This window comes from Uloborus diversus, chromosome 2, assembly GCF_026930045.1.
Source record: "Uloborus diversus isolate 005 chromosome 2, Udiv.v.3.1, whole genome shotgun sequence".
Lineage (NCBI taxonomy): Eukaryota > Metazoa > Arthropoda > Arachnida > Araneae > Uloboridae > Uloborus > Uloborus diversus.
The window spans coordinates 97277707-97296285 of record NC_072732.1 but is presented as its reverse complement, the minus strand read 5'-3'; positions in this window follow the sequence as shown (position 1 = coordinate 97296285).

Sequence of the window (18579 nt, the reverse complement as noted above, 5' to 3'; positions counted from 1 at the left end):
TCAGTGAGTTTAAAATAAATAAAGCATCATCAACACTTAACTCATCATGGTTCACAGGAACAAAATAGCCTTGGAAAATAACGATCAAGGGCTCCCAGAGGTCACGGGAGATCATTGTGACCTCCCAAAACGATCCTTTTTCGGTAAATTTTGTCTGACGATTCTGCACAATTATCATCAATCGGCAATCTTTGGAGTTCTATTCGGCACAATTATCATCATTCTGCAAAATTTAGAGTTCCATTCGACAAATTGAGAATTTCCTCTCTCCCCAAAATTTAAGTTCGGCAGTGATTACTAAATTCCCTGTATTATCAACCATTATCATTCCACCTCTCATGAATAAAGAGTCTTCTCTAACTTTTTAGAATCTCTATGCAATTTCAAACGATGAATATAAAAAAAGTAATGTCGTTGAAAAAATAAAATTGATCTCGTTACGTAAATGATATTTCTTCTTACCGTCTTGTCTGCAATATAACACCATATGTCTAGTCACACTGGCAAAGATTCCATTACATATAAAACACTAAAATTGCCTAAATATTTATTCTAATTGAAATCTTAGAGTTTGAGGCTGCAATCGCTGAGATAGAACGAAATCGCTTGATAAAAACAAACGAGCAGCCAACGAGCATCAGAAAAGCTTCTTCACTTCAGTTCTTTATGAAGAATAATTACAGAAAGAATTATTCCTGAAAGAGAGTCAAACCATAGACTAATAATAAGAATAGATCGAGCTATGGCAACCCTTTTGCTGCTCATAAACCAAACCATGTGACTGGTGGATATCCTAGCAACAGCGGGCGTTGATCGTAGCAGACGATCAACAATAAATAAAATTAATTGAATTGATGGAACACGGAAGAATGATCTTTTATGGAGTCTGATTTGTAAATTTGTTATTCTAAGTTGTAAAAATTTTGTTAATATAATGAGTTTTTCGTTTAGATAGTACTGTGCATTTTCTTTATTCAATTTCAATAACTCTCTAAGCAATTAAGGATGCATGCGCCCAAAAATAATCGGCAAACGGTAAGATTTTTACCTACAATTTCAATTTAAGGTACCGATTAGTACATTTTTGCCTTGACGCAAAACGTTTACGCCAACGCTGACGTAGCAGTTCCGAATGAAATAAAAGTTACCGAAAACTGTGATCAAAAACTAATTACTAATGTCAGAATAATGCATAACTAAAAGAAAAACAGTTCAATCTCAGCACCTGGAAAAAAACTATATTGGAAACACATTACGTCTTAAAATACATGTCGAGTGCCAAACTATAGATAATGTTTCCATCTAGCAACCATGCTGCCAAAGTCTTCGCCAAACCCTTCCACCAGTCACATGATACAACTATGAACCAATTTTCTTCATCAGCAAGAATGAGAAAGCTCGGTCTACTCTTATTATTAGTCTATGAGTCAAACATCTTTCCGCTAAGTTAGGAATCATAAACTTTGAGGGTGACAAATATATTTTCTCTCTTCTATTCGCAACTCCAGAGCTCAAATACGCTACCTTGTGATGAGTAACAATACTAAAGAAAAAGGTTAAACATTCCATTCCACGTGTTTTCTTTGGGGTAAATTGCAGGCTTCAGACAGTTTGTGTAATGTAATTTCAGAAAAATAGAAAAGAAAGCTTTCCACAAACACGATGAAAAATTACTGCCATTCACTAAGCCTCAAAGCAAGTTATAAGTTACGGCATTTGTTTGTTTTACCTTTTTCATCCACCATTAGACAGTGGCTGCAATGCCCCTTAAGTTTGTTGGAGTTGCAAATGAGTCATAAGTGCTGATTGAAAGTAAGAAACTATACAAAGTAGACCAACGGATTAAAATTCTCAAACCTACAGAAAGTAAAAGTAACGAATTGGTAACGCCATTGGTAGTAAACTAGTTTTTAAATTTTAATTTTGTAACTTGTATTTTTGCGATTTTTGTAGATTAAATATGAGAAATGAGTAAGAGAAATGAGTACTGAGATGAATTGAGTAATTGAGAAATGTTGTTTTAGTCAAAGTTGCAAATGACTCTCATATTATGTGAACAAAAATCTAGCAAAATTCATAAAAGTATTTGAATCTCACTTGAATACACAAGGGTTAATGGAATGCACTTTTTTTTCTGTTGCTGTTCATTTTTACAAATATTATTGAGGTAACTTTTCTCGTTTCTTTGAAGAATTTTTAGAAAAATACGAGATTCGTACCTATTGTTAGCGGTGTATTTTAAGTTCTCAAATTCTAAGTGATATTATTGGTTTTTACGCTTTTCAAAACAATTTCTAAATATTTCGATGTTTATAAAAGATCTATGACTTTAGTCTGAAGTGCTTTCAAGAGTAAGTTGTTTGTCAACTATCCAAAAATGCGCAGTGGAAAACCAATAACAGCATAAAATCAATTTTCAATGTATTTTTGGGTGAAACAGCGACATTTTCTTGTTTTGTCTGCTTTTAAATTTTATAGAAGAGTCTTCAATAGCGCTTTTTGCCTTAAATAAATCGAATTTTACGTATACCACAGTCAATATTTTAACGTTACAGGAAGCGAAGTATCTTAGGCCAGAAATAAAAAGGTTTAACATTCATTTTTGATACTGTCTAAAAATACGTACATAAAATGTATTTTCGAACGGGTCAAAACGACCTTTGATCTTTTTAACTTTTTTTAGTGACGTCATAAAATTCTTCTCCTACATTGGCTCGACAGCCCTTTAATGAAAACCAGTAAAGTTTATGTGAATTTCACTTACTCATAATTTAACTTTATTTAAAAGCTGAACAGCTTCACATACATAGGACTGTGTGCCAAGCACCTTGCCTCCAGGCAAACACATGAAAGATTTACAACACACGAGAAGGAAATAATATCCCGGGCACCGGGGAATCGAACCCATGATCTCCGGCTCAAGAAGACGAACCTTCTACCACAGAGCCACATAAGTCCCTTAATTTTACTTAAATAATGGTTTTATAGAAAGTCAAGGTCTTCTTTAGAATGCCTCTTTGCTCTCTTTACTTTTTTCAGGGTCTGCAAGTTGATCATCCTAAATGGTTTAAAATCATTACTGATGAAATCAACCCACGTTTATCTGTGTTTTCCTATGATGCAGGTTCATATTTGTTTGAAATGAGAGACTGATGTTAGGAAGGATGGGTCCGTTCTACATACATGTCTCAAAAATTTTATGTGGTTTACTTTCATATAGTTGAAAGCATTTGCTTCACTGAAAATCTTGTGTGTGTTGTGTTGTTGTGGCTTATCCTCAGACCGTCTGACGAAGTCAGACAAGGTCCAGAAGACCATTGACCCTTAAAAAATCCCGTACCAGGAGGGGAGAGGAGTAAAGATCTTCTACAAGTCCTAAGCAGCTCATGATATGTTCAGGAGATCCCCGCTGAGTTTGGCATTTTGTACAAAGAGTGAAAACCTTCTCGCCTTCACGAAAGAACTTGAAAAACTTATAGTTATATCTATGTCTGCAAATACCATTGGTGTTCACTGGGTCCCTTTTCTTAACAAAAACTTGTCTTTCGAAGATAGTTAGCCTATCGTCATGTGATGTCATAAGCTACTACATTTAAATTATGAGTCGTATCATCCTCCCACACCCCATTTGGCTCAGTTTCTCTATCTTTTTGCTCAGCACAACTGCATTTCATCACATCCCAAATCCAAGACAACTGCCAAGGGCTTAATTTTTGTAATTTATAGGTTTTATAACGAAGCTTGGCACGAACGAAGTTAAGTGCATCCTGATCCGCAGTTTGTTTTATCAAAGATATAACTTTTTTTATGCTTCATTTTTCTTCTTTTTCACTCGTAAATAGCCAGAGTTCCCCCACACAGATCTGTTTTTGTAGTATTTTGACTGTATCAAATGTAATTGAATAAAGTAGTGTGTTTATTATTTCCCTCATTATGGCAAATTCAACTTTCCATGATGGCTGAGTAATGAGCTCCTTTGTGGTATTTTTAGATTTAATCTTTTAGTATTGTTAATAGCACATTCCATAAGAGTTCGCTAAAAGAAACTTTATAATATTCAGAAAGCTTGTGCTCCGTTGTTGTCTATTTATTCACTACGGATACACAAATTTAAATTATTCATTAAAAAAGTTTGAGTTGCAACAAGGAGTATTATAAATAGAGTTTCATGATGAATATCATCTGAAGCGAGAAAACCTTATTTTGGAAAAAACTGCTTTGCATTAAGTATTAAGTTCTTGAAAATTTCAATATAAAAGGTAATGTTTCTTACGAATTATGGAAAACTTTCTTATTTATTTCATGCATTTAAAATGATGCATAAAATGTTCAAGATGTGAAGGAAAAGATTTAGTTATAAGCAAGTAAAATGTTAACATTTGTCACTAGCTCAGCCAAAATGTACTTTGTGGAGAAGGGAGGCAGGATAATAGTTCTCACTATTACGTACTTTTTCATCTTTTTCTGGTACATAAAATACTATATTAGTTATAGCAATTTCTATTTAAATCCAATGTTTTGGGAGTAGGGGGGTATACACTCAACCGTTTCTCATCTTGTGTCCTTGACCTTAGTACAAAAGGTTAAAAATATTATAACATTGTTGAAAATGCGTATAACATAATACGAATTTCTATTACAGGTTTCTGGGTTGCTTGGAATCCCTTTCTATATGAAAAACAATGAACTTACATAAATGGCTGTCAATAAATGATACCATATCTTTTATAGCATATTTGACACTAGTCTCTCTATTTGTTTTTAAGTGTTGAACTACTTTATATGAAATAATGCTACTATTTACAACAAAAAGCAAAACATATACAAAAGTAATTAAATATTAGCAGCGAAGAGAAGCGAAAACAGTAATATTCTGAAAATTTGAAACGGAATGAAATTCATTTTTCTCTAAATCTTATCTTATGAATACAAAATACCCTCAAATAGGCTCAATTTAAACTTTTTAAATTAAAAAAAAAAACTAAGATGGAATTTAAATCTTAATCTGTAACAATGCTTTTCATTACGAAACAAAATCAGCGAAAATACAAAACAAAACCATTAGAAGAAAGTAGCATTTTTATCTTTTTTTTCTTTTAAGTATGTTGAAAAAAAAATGGTGAAAAAAAATATATAAATGTTTAATTTACTATTTTAAAGGTTTTTATTTTAACCAAAAGGTGTGAGAGATAAGTCACACATCTTATTTCCCCTTCCCTCCCCATATCACAAACTGTCACAACATCACCTTCTCAAAGCGTTTTATCTTTTGTCGACGCTTCTAGATCAAAATACATCCGACAAAAGCTTTTGTCATTTTCACAGGCTTTGATTGATTGTCTCTCTAAATTTAAATGATTCAATTTATTTTTAGTGTTTAGAGTAAGATAATCATAATGTAACGGAGAAGAGGACTGCGGTACTTGCTACAAAGTGTGGTTTAAGTGTGCCTCCGGTGAAACTATGCAATTGTTCAGCTTCAATATTGTACTGAGTATACTATATTTAGTTCAATATGACTAATGTCTACGGAAACTCTCGCAAAATCTATGATGTGACAATATCTCTTGATGTGTATTCAATTTCGCCGTTAATTATTTTAAGTGAATTTAAATCCACTGCTCGAATTCATGCGGCGAACCTTTCAATTGCTAAATCAAACACTAAACGTGGATACAATAGATATTTGAGACACTGTTGAAAGCAAATAAATGGCTTTTAGCATGAGATGTGAACATTAGCTAAAATGAAATATTAAACTGAACGAGGCTTTTAAGTTATCTTTGCTGAAATTTGTGTACATTATTCCCATAAATTGATCAAATTAGAATGCATGTTTAGAACGATTTCATCCAATGAAAGCTTCTTAATAAAAACCAAGGCCTAGTGTCTTTATAGCAAAGCTGTTTGAATATTTTATTTCTTGAATGTATCTTGTCATCTTGTCGTAATATTTTCACTCATTACAATTCTTTATCGATTGAAAAATGTAATCTATCGCATTTTAGGCAGAGCTGCCAAAGTTTTGTTCCTCCCTCCTCCCATCCTAGATCTTGGGCTCTTGGAATTTTATTTGAACTTCTTGAGTTTTCAGTTTTATTGGTGAAAAATGTACATTATTTAGATGTTATTTTGATGATAAAACTTAATAGTTTCACACAAATATATATATATATATATATATATATATATATATATATATATATATATATATATATATATATATATATATATATATATATATATATATATATGTATATATATATATATATATATATATCTATATATATATATATATATATATATATATATATATATATATATATATATATATATATATATATATATCAAAGAAATAAGTATTGAGCTGCCAGTTTTAGTATTTACTATCATGATTTACTGTAATGTTTTTAAAAATTAATAATTGACTAACTACAACAAAACGTTGGTAATTAATTCAGTTAATTTTCAAGAACAAATATATTTATTCGTTATTAAGCTTATAATATCTTCATAAATTCTAAAGCATCTTCCGAGTCACCAATGTCATCAAAATATTTTTAGGGCCACGTGTATTGGATGGGGATTTTTGTTTTTTTCACGTTCCGGAACTCGGCATTTCTTCAGATGTAAATGCGTTGATAGTGACAGTCATTGGTTATTCTGAAACTTGTGTTGATGTTTGTAAGTATAGTATGTGGTTATGTGGTTTTTCGTGCTTTTTAAAGGCTCAATGATCCAATTATTTGATATGATTATGAGAATATACTTTTATCCCATAAATGATTCTGATGCAATGTAACAGTCTCCGTCTCTGATCAATAATGCAGCATAGTTCGTATTTTATTGTCTGATGTTCCACTTAAGTTTAACGACGATTTTCTCATTATTAAATGCTTAAATTTCTTACCATTTTTTTTTTGTTTTATTTACGAACATGGTATTTATTTTACTCATAACTCAATATGAGCATCTGCGTTTCCCTTAAGAAATTAATGTTTTGTAGATTTTTTTTTCATTTGACCTATTTGTGACTGAAAATTTATTGCCTTTTGTGGAAATATTGCGACGATTTTTCGTTTGTTATTTCGGCATGAACCGCAATATCCCTACTCGGCACTCTGCCTATTTCTATCGGAAAGAAGATTTTCAATGCTGCTTAACCCTTTGGGAAATTGTGAAAGGGAATTTACTTTCCGAGGGATTGTTATGAGAAGAGTGAACAGCTGAATCTCATTAAAATTCATACAGTAGTTAATGAAATAGTAAATGCTACTAAATCTCAAGAATAATCCTGTTTATTGCTAAGACAAAGCCAGTAGTAATTACTTCATTTTGACTTATTTTGGGCTTTAGGTACAGGCAGAAGTTACGACTTGAAAATTAAATGTTTGAAAAGCTTTCAAAAGCTACTAATTATACGAAATCATAAGTCTGGATTTGCTGACCATTACTGGCGTAATAATGTTTGAGCAAGGCAAATTTTGAACATACAATTTCGTATTTATTTTTAAAAAGGGAAAAAACGAGTCAATGTGTAAAATGTTATTACATTAAAAATTAACAAAAGCTAATTCAATTGACATTCATTTTTGCAATGCTTTGTGGAAAATTTAGAACGATTAGGTAAGGGAAACTTTTCTTTGAAAAAATATACTAAAATACCGTGAAAATTTTCCCGCATTTCCGCAGTACCTGTACCATTGTAATGAAATATGTTTTACAAGGAAAAGTAATGCAGATTTCTTGCTCAGGATATATTCCCCAGTTTGAGAGGGCAAGGTAAATTTTACTCAAACAATTTCATATTTATTTCTTATATGTGAAAAAAAGTTGTTACATTAAAACCAACAAAAGCAAACTTTATGGACGTATCCGGTGTAATGCTTTGGGAAAAATCAAGAACGATTAGCTAAGGAAAACTTTTCCTTGAAAAAAGCTACCCAATGCGGTAAAAATTATTTTTCTCATATTTCCACCATGTTTGTATCTTTGTAATGAAATACGTTTTACAAGGAAAGGTAATGCAGTTTTTTGCATATATCTTCTTTTTTAAACTTTTTTTTAAAAGTTTTTAAAAACATCAATTTGTCATGCTGAAAGAATAGAAATTACAGATCCTTGCTGTGTAACTGAATGAAAATGTTTTAAAACACTACTTCCTAATTTATCACTTTTAAATGCTATCGTGTAAAAACTTGAACAAAACGTTAGCAAAGTAAAAACTCAACGCGCTTAGTTATCTACAGTGGCTCCCAAAAGTGTATGTACACCTGCGACTTTCAATGAAGTAGGACCCTATCCATTGGTTAGAATTAATATTTCGGAATAGGTATTTAATTATAAGATCTATGATCAATTTTGAACAAAACTAAATGAAATTTTTTTAAAAAAAATATTAAAACTTAATTTTTTAAAAATCAAAAGCCAAAAAGTGCCGGAAATTTTATTTCACAAAAGTCTTCGTATACTTAAAAAAATGTATATATATTATTGAATAATCTAACTTTTTATTAAGTTATTATTTAGTAGAATATCATGCAGTATCAACAACACCTTTTAAACGCCTGGGAATAGATTTCATTCTTTTTTCCTTTTTCCTTTTTCTTCTTTTTTTTTTTTGCGTAATTTCTAAATAAGTGTTCAACCACACTTCGATTTTTTTTTTGCGTAATTTCTAAATAAGTATTCAACCACACTTCGAGTCTTAGTGTTTCTAGCTCTATTTTCGTTTCAAAGTCGTATTTTCGTAATCCAGATATCTCTAAATATGTTACATTAATTTCAAATCTGGAGATTGAAGGTTTTTTTTAAAGCTTAAAGACAATTTTTGAGGCACAAAATGCAAAACGTTGAAATTCGTCTGCTTCTTATCGTTATCTTGATAGAAAACAAAGTTATTTCTGATAACCAAATTTTAGGCAAATAGTTAAAAACTGCTTTTTAAAATATTTAAATGAACAACATGATTCATTATTTCATGAAAAAATTCCAAACTGCCAAGCCCTGATACAGATATGCATCTTCACACAAGAACACCTTCACCGTCCTGATTAACTGGTCCAATTAAGTTCTTAAGATCAAGTTCCTAATTCTTTCTTCTATTTACAATTATACAACAATTTTTAAAAAATGTTGAATTCCTTTTTATCTGTAAATAAGACGTAATTCCAAAACGTTTTGAGTTTATTTATCATTGATTTTGCGACGAAAAGCGTAAGCTTTCTGTTTTTCGCACGGCCTAGAAAATTTCTGCGGGAAAAGGTCCCATTTAATCCAGCTAATCAGAGAACTTGGCGAACAATTTTAGGTGAAACTTAAATGTAAAAACTTTCATTTAACTCTGCAGAAACTTTTACAGCACTCAAATGTGTATTTTTCTAAATTTTTAACTGTAAATCTCCGATTAAGCATTGTCAACTTTGCCGGTTGACCTTTTCTTACTTTGTTTTCGGTCCGATTCTTTTCTTTAAAGCTTTTTATCTAGCACTTTACTATAGAATAAAGTAAATTAACTAATTTAGAGACATTTCAAGCCAATTTACCGGTACTGTGATGAAAAAAATTCAAATTTCGAATGGTGTTGGTGTTTTTTTACGAATACCAGCCATTTTAATAAGCACAAGTAATAAGCACAATATTAAGGAATGAAAAAACAAAATATTAAAGCCAAGTGACTTTTAAGGATCAATACAATGCAAGGATAGTAAAAAAACTACATATGATAATTTTGATCATGAATTTATTCGAAAATACTTGAGTGTACGATGACTTTTGTGGCATGTTATTTCTCTGTCTCTTCGTTTTTTGACCCATTTCAAAAAAAGAAGAGCCGTCTATATTTTGAAAAAACTACAGGGTTTTATTTAGAATGACATAGGAATGATGTGAAAAAATATTGGACTTCGTATTCGAATTCAGTTTTGCGTTATTTTGGTTTTACTAAAAAATTTCAAAGTGTGCGAACACTTTTGGGAGTCACTGTTTATCTAAATATATAAATATACGCATAAAGACGAAGATGTTTTTTTGTTTGTTTCTTTCTTTGTACCCGATGCTCAGGAGGCCCTATAGCACCTACATCCCCAAAACTTGGCACAAAACTCGAACGTACCTCGGGGTCTGCACCTCGATACCAGAAATCTAAATTTCAAATTAGTTTTTAAAAATATCTTTTAGTTTTTAATTTTTTTGTTAAAATTTTACATATTTCGCCTGATTGGGGGGGGGGGAGAGGGAAACCCTCCCACACACCAACATTATGTGTGGTTGGAACGGTTTTTTTTTCTGAACAAGAACATGCTACTTCCATTTCTCTCAACTGACTGTAACAAGATATATAAGAGATTATATAACTGAGCCAATTATCAAGGCTCGACTCGATCAGAAACTACATTACGTTATGGCAAAGTGATCAGTTTCAGAAATTTCATTCTGTGACGGCGTGTTCGCATAGGTCCATTCGGGATTTTTGATTTGATTATTGCGCATTTTCTCTACTAATAATAAAGCTGAAAGTCTCTGTGTCTGGATGTCTGGATGTCAGGATGTCTGGATGTCCGGAGAATGTCTGGATCGCTGTGACGCGTATAGCGCCTAGGCCGTTTGGCCGATTTTCATGAAATTTGGCACAAAGTTAGTTTGTAGCAGGGGTGTGTGCACCTCGAAGCGATTTTTCGAAAATTCGATGTGGTTCTTTTTCTATTCCAATTTTAAGAACAAAAATATCATAGGCGAGATACGAAATCATCATTACGTGGAACCGTAACATGAGTACAAGCCAATTGGCGAGAAAATTCACCATACATAATTTGTAAATATACAGGCGAACCAAAAGACCTTTTAATTTTCTCTATTACGGACAAAGCCGTGCGGGGTACCACTAGTAACTGAATAAAATATATGATAATTTTTCTGACGATGATTTTCGAACGTCCTGCGAGATTTTTTCTTTTTCGCATATGATAGATTTTCGCATATTTTCTTATATATTTTTTAAAAAAACATTTTTGGGAAAGTTGTCATTATTGTTAATGGATGTTATACTGTTATTACTTTAGATTAAATTACATGTCCGTACGTCAATTGATTTTTTTTTAGTTTTGCTGTATTGCAATGCACATATTTTAATGTTCTGATGAATTGCTTAAAATTCTGAAGAAACTTTTATAGGTTTTTTTTTTTGAAAAGGTGTGTACGCATTTTAGTTAAAGAAAAAAAGAAAAATGATCATTTTACATCAGAAGTAGGGGAGAGGGGGGGGGGGTAGATTTTACTTATTCAAGAGACTTCCTTTAAATTCATAGCACGGGCATCGCCGTGCGAGTACTGCTAGTACAAAGTCAAATAAAAACTAACAAAAGCAAATTGGAAACTTTGAAGAAAAAAAGGAACAGAATCTCTAATAAAATCTTCCGGACTCAAAATTGAAAATGGTGATGTTCCTTTCTAATTGTAAACTTTATCGTTGCAAAATTCTGACTTTTAGCTCGTTATTTTTTTTATTATCAATCATGTCCATTTAAAGGCTTTTTTTTTAAACAAAATGTTAAGGCAGTGCCAAATGTGCACTTTTATCATCGACATTGTGTCAAATATGAATGCTTAATAGAAAATATTTTTATTTGTAAGGACAAGATTATTATGCGAACTAGAACGAAAGAGAGTATTTCTTTCAGCCAAAAGTACTACTTTTAATTACTAAAATCGATAGAATAAGCAAAAAATAAATAAATAAGTAAATAAATAAGTAAACTACATAAGTAATATGGAGCCAAGAAATACTTTTATTTTCCTAACATTTAATTTTTATTTTATTTTTTAAACTGTCAATTTTCTAAAACAAAATATTTCATCTGAAGACAGTCATCTTGGATCGGATCGCGTGGTTATCTTTTCTGGCAAGATATCTTTTGGTGATTTTTCACTGCGAGCACTTAGTAGCGGAACGAGAATTTTTAGTTAAATAAAATATTCATTTGGCGAAGTTTGGCAATGTTCTGAAACTAAGTTCTGGTTACACTAGCTACCTTGTTCACCTGCGATGTCAACAGCGAAAATGGAAACAGCAATTGAACGTCTTTTAAGATTGCTTTTTTTAAGAGAGAAAAAAGGTCAAAATTAAAAAAGTAAGTTACTCCATTTTTTCAACCATGCTCTTTCAGAAAACAAAAGTATTTTTGAAAATGGGAAAACCCAATTTTATACATTTACCGTTTAGTAATATTAAAAAAATTCCTCAAAATTAATATACATGAATCATTTTTTTTTTTAAATTCAAGGTCTACATAGTATTATAAACTTCAAACGTTTAATGCCATTTTTAAATTAATTATGCATCAAGTAAATGCTATAGTATGTTCCTCTTTAGATTTCTATTTTATAATTTCCATGCGAATAATATCACTAGCTTAACAATAATTCTCCTTTGTTTAGTTTTCATCAGTATGTAATATCAATACTTTCGTAATACTTTTAATAAAGCTAATTGAATATCTTTAAAAATGGTAAATAAATAGGTAAAAAGTAAAATAAAAGCAGCGTGGTACATAACTCTATGTAAGTGCTTTAAGTAACTACTTAATGATAACTTAATGGTTTATCAGTATCTTGTAATTATAGTTATTTTGTTTTGTGAACAGCCCTCATAAGACGAGATTCTTCCTCTTACCCCAGATCGGAGGAAAAAATCAGACTACTTCAGTGAGGAGAAAGAAGAGGTGGAGGCATGTGAGGAAAAAAATGCAAAGGATTGGTGCAATGTTTTTTCAATGGACAGTTAAATTTCTCCATTGAATACATTCATACGTTTTCAGAATTTCATTTTAACAGAATATTTTGTGTCTATGTTTCATAAAAAAGGGAGATTTTTTAAACTACCTCTTTAAAAATCTGTTACGCTCATATAATATATAAATTTTACGTGATTTTTTTTTTATAAGATGATGATAGAAATTAAATAAAGAAAAATATCAACTTAAGTATTATTTAGTAGGCGAGAAATGTTTTCACTCTTCGTTATTCTTTTGCTTCAGAGCGAGCGCTTCTGTAAATATTTAATCTTGCTACTAAGAAATGACCTCTGCAGACACGGTACTTCGAGGAGCGTCGTTTCTTTCCTGGAGCAATTTTTCTTTTTTGGTTCGTTCGAATAGTGTAGTAAAAACTGGGAATAAGATTATAAAATTATTTGAAGTTTTTGCCTAAGTAGACCTTATTTTTCCGTGTAATTCAATGTGATATGGACGAATTGGAAATTATAGGGTCTATTAACATGAATTACAAAAATAATTACCGAGTAGAAAAAAAAAATGCCAAAAAGTACTTTTCTCCAGATCCTCAACAATAAATAAATAAATAAATAAATAATAAAATATGATAAAATAAAGAAATAAATAAAGATTAAAATAAAATATAAAAAAAATAAATAAATGAAAAAAATATAGAATAAATTAAAACCAGTCACAGACGATTCCTAAATGAAGAAAATTCAACTACTGCAAAATTGAAATAAACGCTTTAATCTTAGTATAGTTGTTTTGAATCTATTTGGAGGATCGTTTACAATATCTAAACGTACAGTAGAGAGGTTCTTTTTTAACATGCTTGCTTTAGAGAAAATGATTTACGGAATATTTTAACAGCTAAATTGAAGAACAAGCACGGGATATAATGCAAAAGATGAACAAAGAATTCATTTAGAACGTAACGAGGCAACTTATTCTTGCAAGAACATCGTTTTTCTAGAATCAATTAAATTTCTCTTTCAATTGTCTTAGGTGGAAAATTATTTCTACAATACCTTTTAGCATTTAAAACTGACTTCTAAAAACAAATTATCTCATGTTTATGTACATCATCCGACAAATCCTGGGTCACATGGACAACTTAAAATAAGGTCACATGGACAACTAAATAAAATACTAAGGTGATTAGTTCTTTCAGAGCGAGAAATAAAAATTCATTTGAGGTATTATTTTTAATCAAGCGTAGTTTTAGTATTTCTTGATTTGGTTTGCTTTCAATAGATCAAATAAAGTGATATTTTACAAGCAAAGTAATATTTGCACGTATATGTAAAAAGTTAGATTTTTCACTCAGCAAAATTTCGTAATTTTTTCTGAAAAATATATTATTAACCTCCGACGCATGTGTTATTAGTGTTACATAAAAGTAAAAATTTAGTACTTTAAAATTTAAGTTGAATTGAATAATTCTAGTCATCTAGACTTCAATTAAGTTCAGAAAGTTGTCGACTATAATAAAACAGAATGATGTCCATTTTTTTACATTTGTACATTTGTGCTTTTTTATTTTTAAATCAAAGCAATTAAAACTAAGCAAGAAAAAAATTCTTCGAAATTTTGGATAAAACTTTTTTCAAAGTAAAATAAATTTCGGAAGAAATAGACTTTTCGAGTATTTTAAGGTCGAGTTTTGTCTACTTTTGTTTTAACTTCAGCTTTTTGAAGGTTTTCTTTAGGCGCTTTTTTTTTTCAAATCAAAAGTTAAGTTGTTCATCACAAACGGATACGTGGAAAGAAAATGTCATGCCGAAATTTTTACTAAAAGCGATCAACTCTGAAATATAATTGTGTGGTGATTAAAATTTTTGTCTGGGCACCTAAGATTTTACAACTATAGTCGGATACTCTTTATGTAAGAAGATAACAATTAGTTTATGTAAAAAACTAAAAGGTCACTCTGTCAAACTTGTAGATGTTATGTTTTAGTAAATTTCAACTATTGATGAATTTTTCATTAGGAGCATTTTAATATCAAATAACGTTTTTCTCCATTTGAGAGTGAAATCAAGAGGAACAAGATGCAGAACTGAATTACAATAGATAGTTTTCCCAATGTAAAATTTTGATTTTTAGTAGATAAAAAAATAAATGTTAAAACAATCAAAGTAGGAAATTTTTTACTCCATACAAATGCAAACATTTACAACTTTTACAGAAAATTTTTATTTTGCTTTTTAGTCGTGGTCAAGCAAAAAACTCTTTAAAAATTAAATTGAAAAGAAAATGTATATCAATAAGTCATAAAAATCTTCATTTGTGTTAAAAATAAATTGCTTCAAATTTACTGAATTAAACCGACGAAAATCAATCTTACGTGTGTCATTGTTTAGTTGAAGGAAGAATGAATTTCATTTTTTTTCTGGTGTAAAAAATTAATAAATAAATATTAATATAAAAGTAATGTTTAAAGTAATGTTTAAACTTTAAAAAAGAAGACAAAAGTCATTTCACTATTTATAAACGAAAAAAAAACCCCTCTTGCACTTTGAATTTGCTTTACTTTTAAATAAAGTCATTAGTTTAACTAAAGTTAAGCAGAGTCATAGTTAAGTAAAGTCAGTGTAAAGTATCTTCAGTGCAAGGATGCGGAGAAATGTGTTATGGTTTTTTTGTAACTAGTTTTTGTTTCATTCCATCAGGTGAAAAAAAATGAAAATCTCTGCAATTTTCTCAGTATTTAGGTGCTAAAAATAAACTTTATAGCTGCCTTTTATTTGGATTAAAGAAGTTTGAATTTTTCTGCAAGTACCAACTTTAAAATTTTAAATTGTTCGAAAAGTCCCCTTAAAATAGTCATGTCAAAAGATAATTTCTGCACACGCTCTCTTTAATTCATGAAATGATGCATAAAGATTCAGAACAGCAGCTTTCAAACCAAAGAATTTTCTTTGAAACAATGTTATCAGAGGGTCGGAGGGGAGGGGGGGAGGGAGTAGACAAGTAGACGAATACTGCCGTGTGCAGGTAAAGGGCAGTAACTGCAAAGTTTTCATTTTTCATTTTTTTGCATTTTCGTCATCTATTGTACGTTATCTTTACTGTACAAGCTCGCTTATTTGGTTTCCGCTGAAAAAAAAGTGCGAAAAAGACGTCTAATTCCAACATTTCCCTATTGTTAGTATTGAATCCAAAACGCGTTTCTTCAAATATCTCGAAAACTCTTTTCTGCAGATACTGCCGTTTACCTGCACACGGCAGAATAGATGACTGACAGACAACAACTACAAGGACACACTAAGAAAGTGATCGACATACCACTAGACATACCCTTCCTCACCCTATAACTTTATTCATAACTGTTTTATTTTTCAATGCCTCATGAATTGTTTAAAACCTGTTGACTTTTCTTTTTGTTTTCGTAATACTAAATAACAATAGTGAAAATTGTGTGGAGAACGAAGACGCGTCGTAAGTATAATAGGGTGAAGATAAAAGCATATGGGTATGCGGCGCAAAACGACTTACACTGAGGAATTATATATTATTTGTAGTCTCAAAGTTCATCAAAATTTATTGGAAAATGGTAATTCAGAGTACTTTATCTTAGTTACACAATAAGTATTTGTCACCTTTTTGAAGTGACCACCCGAAGCAAGTTATATTTATTTTTTGTGCGTTGGTAGAAAAAATAGATTACTCCGACTTGTAAATCGTGTTTTCTTACAAATGCAGTATCTTTGCAGAGATGCGTCATTTACGGGTTTCATAGCATGAAACATAATTTGACAAGACAGAGTTTTCCCCTCTAATTAACTCAAACGTTTCATACATTTATGTATGGATTGCAAAAATTAATAAACAAGAAGTTCTGTCTAGAACTAGACGAGCCTACTTTCCCGTATACCCATACTACTTTCTATTACCTGATCAATGTTCTCAAAAATAGCTAAAATCGCAAATTTTTTTCAAATATATTTTTAAAATAATTTAAGCTGATTTCTAGGAATAAAATATTCCTCACTTATCTAAAAAAAATTAGATGCGTAAAAAAAATTCAAAAAAAAAAAGCAGCAACTTTTAAACAAAGCAGCTAATACACTTTTTTACATTAAAAAAATCTTTAACAGCTTTCAAAACGAAAAAATAATAATTAAAATTAATAAGCTCATTAAAATAAATTCATCATATCAAAAAAAAAAAAAAAATCGTTAATTTTCCCCCTTTTGCCAAAAACAATTTTTAAATGAATTAATGCGCTTACCAAAATAAATAAAAACAATAAAATGTCAACTTAAAGAAATAATTTTTTATTGTCAAAAAAAAAAAAAAAATCGTCTGCGCATATCTTTATGTAGAAACATAAATGACTTCGAGTTTATTCACCGAAAACTGAATACCTAAATTTAAACTTTAGCGTAAAAATAAAAACAAGTCAGATCCACAATAATTATTTCACAGTCAAAACCATAGCTGCGGAGTCGGAGTCGGAGTCAATCTCATTTTGGGGTAAAGGAGTCGGAGTCGAATATCTAAGAATCGGAGTCAGTCATTTGTCCTCCGTGTATAAATTTTTGCAAAAGCTACGAAGTCGGAGGAGTCGGAATCCGATTAATTGTCGGGCACAGGAGTCGGAGTCGGGGTCAAGTGCCCCTAAATTCTTGGAATCGAAGTCTGAAGTTTGGCGCCAAGAGCTATTTCCAACAAAATTTGCTTGAAGTAAATCCGCCTTCAAGTACGGAATCTACACTGACTTTCAGTTTCCCCATAGGCGCTAATGTTAAGGGATTTGAACTGTTCAAAATTGAACAGAAAATTGTTCAAATCAAAAAGATATTTTATATACAAGTTTTTCATCAAACGCTTTTTCCTACAAAGTTTGTTTGAAGCAAATTCGCCTCACACTTCGGAATTGCCTTGAATTTCCCCGTAGGCGCTAATGTTAAGTTTTTTTGAACTGTTCAAAATTGAACAAAAAATAGTTCAAATCAAAAAGTGAAGTATGGGAATGAGATGTCCTTGCCGAGATCTTTCGAACAAAAAAAAGTTTGTTCGAATCGGACTATTCATTCAAAAGTTATTAGGGGGGGACAGACAGACAGACAGACCGACAGACAGACAGACCGACAGACATTTTTCCCCATCTCAATACCCTACTTTCCAATTTTTAATTTTTCAATATTTATTCAATTATTTTATTTATTTTTGACTTTTTTTTGTTTTTTGCGATATTTTTAAGATGCATTATGCCTTCTTTCATGCTTTCTTCTTCTTTTTCTGTCTTTTACTGGGAAAGTAGGCTAAAAAAAAGAAGAAATGCACAATTTTATTTTGAAGTTAACCGATCAGAGAGAGGCATTTTTTCGAATAATTTTAAAGTGAAAAAAACAAATAATAATAATAAAATTAAAAAAAAAATTAATTTGAATTTTGTCATCTTGAATTCAAATTATGTTTTTCGCAATCACGAGTGTGTGTTTGTATGTGTGCGTGGGGGCGGGGTATGTGTATGTGTGTGTAAGCATATGTGTTTGTGTCTGTGTGCAGGCATGAATGTGTGGGCAGTTGTGTGTATTTGTGTGTATGTTTAGGTGTCTGTATGCATGCGTGTGTGTATGTGTTTGTGTATGTGTGTAGGGGTATGTGTGTGTATGGTGGTGTTTGTGTATGTGTGTGTATGTGTTTGTGTGTGTGTTGGTGCGTGTATGTATGCGTGTGTGTGTAGGATATGGACGCAACCTGGAGACGGTTTTCGCTAGAGGAGCAGCATCGTGAGGCCGGCCGACGCGACGGGTGGTGCTGGCAGAGGGTGGCGCCGCGCCGGTGGGAAAAATGA